The sequence below is a fragment of the Dipodomys merriami genome, unplaced genomic scaffold (genome assembly GCF_024711535.1).
Source record: "Dipodomys merriami isolate MVZ:Mamm:240054 unplaced genomic scaffold, mDipMer1.0.p SCAF_91, whole genome shotgun sequence".
Classification (NCBI taxonomy): domain Eukaryota; kingdom Metazoa; phylum Chordata; class Mammalia; order Rodentia; family Heteromyidae; genus Dipodomys; species Dipodomys merriami.
The window spans coordinates 5,078,797-5,085,290 of record NW_027206524.1 but is presented as its reverse complement, the minus strand read 5'-3'; positions in this window follow the sequence as shown (position 1 = coordinate 5,085,290).

Below are 6,494 nucleotides of genomic sequence, written 5' to 3'. Positions count from 1 at the left end.
TGTATTGAGAATATTCAAAACCCTCTTTCCTAGTCACTTTGAAATATCTCATTAATTTTATCACCCATAATTATTGTACTGTGGAGTAGTAAGATAGTACTGTGTTGTTCCTCCATCTAACAGCCCTTCCCTGTGCCCATCCTGTCTATATCCCTCCTACCCTTCCAGCCTCTAGTGACCACCACTGTCTACTTCTGTTAAGACCAACTTTCTTGACTTCCCCATGTCAGTACAGATAGGAAGTATTTCTGTTGTGTGCCTGACTTATTTACTTAATATAAGGTCCTCCTCTACCACCACGTATTGCTGCAAAGGATAGAATGACACTCTTTTCAAGGGTGAATAGTATTTCATTGCATCACATTCATCCATCAATAGATACCAAAGAGGATTTCATGTTTTTGGCGATTGTGAATAGCGTCACAGTAAGCAGGAGGAGAGCATAACATGCTGAGTCCTTTTGCTTTGGATGTATACTTAACAGTGGAATTGCTGGATCCTATGGTCAATAGTTCTATTTCTTGTCTGTCTTTTATTATTATTATGTTCAGTATTATACAAAGGAGTTGCCATTGAACAAGGCAGTCTATGAATACAATGCAACTTGATCCATGTCACCCCTTTCAATGATGTTTGGAGAACCCTCTACACTGTTTTCCTTATTGGTTCTACAGGAGTCTTTCTTCTGGCTCCCTCGGTCCCCAGCACAGGGTTCCCTTTGTCTTGGCTTATGGCAAGTGACTGCTTTAGGCTCAGACTGCATGGAAGTGCCCAGAGAACAGAAACGGGGGTGGCTTAACTAGAGTCACTCAGTTTATGAGAAGCTAGGGAAACAAGAACATGGCTCAGTATGTGCTAGAGTTCTGTGAGCCAGGGATAACGCTGAATGTCAGAGGAGAGGTGGAACAATACAGGTGTTTGTATATACATGCACATAATTACAGATACCAAAAGGCATATCATTTTTTAACTCCTACTCATTGAACATTTCCCGATACTAGATCCTAATTAATTCTTATAATATCACTGTCAGGTATTTGTTGTCCTAATTTTACAGTTGAAGGAACAAAAGTAACTTGTCCAAAGTGATAAAGCTGGTTAGTAACCAAACCAGAATTTGAACTCAAACTTCAATATACTAAAACCTATCTCTTCACCACTAAAAAAAAAGGAGCGGGGTGGGGGGAGGAGGAGTTGCCTGTCTAATTCAGAAATGAAGTCATGTTGGGAAAGGCTGGCTGCTACTAGAGGATTTTGCACTTCAATAGAAATTGAGTCACTGCAATGATTCCTGGAAATATCTTGCAAATCCAGAAGGGAGGAGGCAGAAACATTCAGTGACTAAAGATACCCAGAGTGATTTGGAAGAGAGAGCAATCTGGTTCAGGTCAGAGGACAGCATTGGGGAGGTGGGAGGAGAGGCCCAGTCAGAGATCTGAGGCTGAGGTCAGGGGCCTGGAAGAACACAGTCAAGCAAGGCATCATGGGACTCCCCCACAGAGCATGGAAGGCCACTGGGAGCACATGACCAGCGGGAGCCACAGAGGTTATTGAACAAGAGAGCCCTGAAACCCTGACTGTGGAGCCTGGTGGCAAAGGCCTCTTCCTGCATTAAGTGGCCAATGCAATTTCCATGATAGGAGGAAGTCAGATCAAAACCAAATTTCTTGTTAGGTCATCCTTAAAGTGCTAGAGACTACACGAGGCGTACACTGTAAGTGATGTTTGTCTTTTGTAAGAATTTCCTAAACCACAATGATAGCTCTAGCTATCAGGAGACAAACCTCCCAACCCTAAGAAATATGTTACTAAATGGCACAGAGAACCTACCCTTCCAGCCCCCACCACATACCGTGTCCACATTCATCACCTCCATACCTGAGCATAAGATTAAATCATTTGTGAGCTGCTGACAGATCACCCGAGGTACCTTTCTCCTGGGAGAATAAAGTGTGCTGTACATTTAGACGGAACAATTTCGTTTCTTCTGGTCCTCCCTGCTTCTCCTGTTTTTTCAAAACTCCTTTCTGTTCAGATCTATACAACACTCAGACAGCTAGCTACATACCCACAGATGGGGGCCTGTGCAATATTCCATCTCCTGTCCAAATGCACAGGCTTCAGCAGACCAGCCTCTGTTGGTCTCACAACCTTGATAGATTGGCCTTTTCACTGGAGTTGTACCAAGAATTTCTCCATCTGTCCTTGCCAGCATGCGTGTTTTCAATTATGCAAAAACTCTTCGGGAGAAGTTAACTCCTTTTTGGATTGGTTAAAAAGCACAATGCAGGATTTGGGAGCGCATCCCTGCAGACAGTGCAGGGGCATGTGCAGGGGTGAGCGAGCTGGGCATCTTGACCCTGGCCAGCACTGGATTCCCTCCCAGTCAGCACCACAGGTGCCCGGCGCCATGGGCTTCACATCTGGGCTCAATTACACACTGTTTTCAGGTGAAATGGGAGGTGCCTGAGGTGGGAAAATGTGTCTCTGTGATCAACTATGTTGACTACATGGCTAAAGGCAGGAAGAGATGGGTGTACCCACACTTCCATCCTTACCCCCACTTCCTTGCTTTCCTAGACAATCTGGAAGCAGGATTCTAGATTGGTAGTTCAGGGGAAAGCAAGGCTAATGACAAGTAGGGTAGTAGAGGTTTTTTTAATGGATGATATTCTCTTTTCTCTTCAATCCAGAGTCCTGGACCTCCCTCTCCTTCCTTCCCTCCAGCCTCTGGCCATCTATGCTAAAGAATCTTTCTCGCTACTGCCTCCCCTCCCCAACACATACTCAAAATTTCCTCAAGATTGTCACTAAAGCAAGAGGCAGGGAAGGTTGGGAGGAGGTTCTAGAAGCGCTATCCCTCAGACTAATTTCTTCTAGTCAGAAGCCTTGTTCAGCTTCTTATTAGTTCTATGTAGATTAAGGATCCAAGTGTTGGTACCAGATTTAAAGTAGAGCAAATCTGGAATTAGCTTCCCTGTGGCCGATGGTTTCCGCTGAGCAGTTTAGTGGGCGAAAGACTTAAAGAGAAACTTCTCTGAAGAAGAAAGAAGGATGGCCAATAGACACATGAAGAAATGTTCAACATCCCTAGCCATAAAAGAAATGCAAATCAAAACAACATTGAGATATCACCTCACTCCAGTTAGAACAGCAAAAATCAAGAACTCTAACAACAACAGATGCTGGAGGGGATGTGGACAGAAAGGAACCTTACTTCATTGTTGGTGGGAATGTAAACTTGTTCAACCACTTTGGAAAGCAGTATGGAGGTTCCTCAAAAGACTTCACATAGATCTCCCCTATGATCCAGCAATCCCACTTTTGGGCATTTACCCAAATGTTTACAAACAAGACCACACTAAAGCTACCAGCACAACTATGTTTATTGCAGCATTATTTACCATAGCTAAGATATGGAACCAACCCAGATGCCCCTCAGTAGATGAATGGATCAAGAAAATGTGGTATATATACACAATGGAATTCTATGCCTCCATCAGAAAGAATGACATTTCCCCATTTGTTAGGAAATGGAAAGGTTTGGAAAAAATTATATTAAGTGAAGTAAGCCAGGCCCAAAGAAGCATAGGTCCCATGGTTTCCCTTATTTGCAATATCTAGTTAGGTATGAGTCAAGCGGAAAAGGTCAGATAATGTGATGTTAGGAAAATGAACCCTTAAATATGTATTTTAATGTTTTCGTTTCTTTCATGCATGTGTTTCTAACGCATTTATAAGATTATTTCTTTGTTGCTTTGTATGTCCCTCCCCCACAGTGTAACCCCCGCTTTCACTATATTTGATGTCAGTATAACATGTGGAGGAGCTGGGGACAAACAAGTCGTTTAAGGATTCAGGTGGACCTGTTGCAACAATGAGAAGTACAAAATGTCATGTCAAAACCAGCTTTACAATGTCGGGGGGGGGGGGAAGGGGGGTATAATTGGGTGGGGGGAGGGGGGTATAATTGGGTGGGGGGAGGGGGGAGGCGGGGAAGGGAGGTGAAGGGTAAACAAAGGAGGAGGCTGCAATGCTTGGTAAGAAATGTATGCATTATCCTGCCCATGTAATTGTAGCCCCTCTGTACAGTATGTTCTCAAATAAAATAAAATTAAAAAAAAAAAAGAAAATATATAAATTTCTTATTTAACTCTAAAGTCAGGATCTATAAGTTGTCAATTTTACATATTCTCCTATTACCCTGGGTAATAGGATAGGATTATGTTTTCTGAGTGACCAAAGATACTCTATTCAGTATGCTGTTAACATATTGTTTTATATTGATGCTTAATATAATTATCATATAACTTGCATCTAGACTATTGTAATTCCTTGGAAATGATAAAGCATACATGGCCATTCCTACTTAGTCAGAACAGAGGCTTCAGACTGTCTTTTGACCATCAATGAAGAACACAGAGCTACAACAGTGTCAGCAGATGGTCTTCCTGTGGTCCTGGGAAGGTTGACAGCTAGAGAGGGAGAGGACCTAGTCCATGTTCTATGATTCTCCTGCTGGGCAGATTTTTTCATAGCACTTCCTAACTCCTAAGCCCCATAACCCACTCCTACCCCAGTCAGCCAATAGTGGCTGAAATGTGGAACATCCACCATGGAGACACTCACCCCAGGGAGAGAGGATTGGTAGTGGTCAGGGAAGGTTTCTGCAGGCCTCTGTGTTTGAACTGAGTCTTTCTTTAAGAGGTATCTGATGAGAGGTGCTTGTGGCCTAACCTATTGGGTGCAAGTCCTTCAAGGCTAGCTATTACTGTGGCCCCTCTCCATATTCCTTTTCCTTGCTTCCTGGCTACTTTGATGTGAGCTACTCTGCTTTTCCACACTCTCCCCATGATGATGGCCTAAGCAGGCCAAAATAAATCATTGTGCTCTTTAAGTTGTTTATGGAAGGTATTTTGTTAAAGCAATACAAAGTTGGACTAATACAAGTAGGAAGGGTCCTAAAGAACCAAGTTATCACTATCTCCTGAGACATCCACCTGCCCTTAACCCATAAGATGAGATCCACAAGACTTGAATAAGAAGCAGGGTGTCCTATGGACCCAAAGGATGCTCATAAATAAGTAGACTGGCTCCATTTGGCTGTAGGATTATTAGTCTGCAAGGTCCTCAGAGGAGATACGACAAACCAGATCTTTGATGGGCAACCTATTATTGCTTATATTTCGAGACTAGAATACTCATAGGAGACAACAGAAAGACTAGGAACTTCCCATCTAGTTGATTAAAAAAAAAGAGGCATAAATAGTGAACATGAAAGGTATAAGGAAGTTTTAAGAGGGTGGAAACTCAAAAGAACAGTCAGAATAAAGAGATACTAATCCACAAGCAACTATTGATCATTGAACATGAACTATATGTCTGGCAGTCTCTCCTTTCCAATTTCTTACACTAGCCTTATGAAGAAGGTAATGAAGTGGCTCAGTTTACAGAGGAGGAAACCAAGACCCACAGGGAAAAACACTCAGGTGCATTAATTGCCTGTTGCCCAATAACCAGTCTCCACAAACCACATGGCTTAATTTGACAGCAAGCATTTATTAATTCCTGTGGACTCAAAAGTGTTCTGTGCTCAAAAATGTTTAGGAAACACTAGATTTGAAGTATTACATATCTTGATGCTGGGAGTTGTGGCTCAAGCCTATAATCTAGCTCTTCAAGAGGCAGAGATCAGAGCTCAGAAATCTGAGGCCAGCTTAGGAACAAAAACCCTCAAGACTTCAGCTCAATCAATGGCTGCGTACAGTGGCCTGTGCCAGTCAACCCCCAAGCTATGGGGGCAGTTTCATGTTTCAGCCTAGTGGTATCCAGTAGACCTTCCAGCAACAAAGGGAAGCACAAATAGGAGGATCACAGTCCAGGTCATCCTGGGCAAACAGTGACACCCTATCCCAAAAGTCATCAATGCAAGCAGGGGTTAGTAGAGTGGCGACAGTATCTGCCCAGCAAGTATGAGGCCCTGAGTTCAAATACCAATACCACAAAAAGATTTTTAAAAAGTCACATACTTTGTCCCCTTGTATACACACACATACATATACATGCACGCATATGTACATTATGATTCCCCTGGCATAATATGACTTGAGACCAATTTAGTTAAGTAGTGTTCTCTCTAAGCTGCTGAGAGCTCTGGGCTTTGTTTTGAAGTAGAAAGGAAGAAGTAATGATCACTTTACAGAGAAAAACAGGGATGTATACATTTATGGTAAGACACAAAGCCATAAATGTATCCAAACTCTCAGGGGAACTAGTTCTGAACTGCTTGTTTTAGTAGATGGTCCATTTCATGCAGACAGTAAAGGGATTTTTCCAGATAACCACAGCAGGCCTGTTTTATTGTTCAGCATATTCTCTGAAAGCAAAATAATAGTTATAATACGATGCCTAAACTAAGTGTAGGCCTATGCTTTTGCCTCTCAATGAATTCTGGGCAACTGTTTTAGATTCTAACAACCTTAGGGTTCACCCGG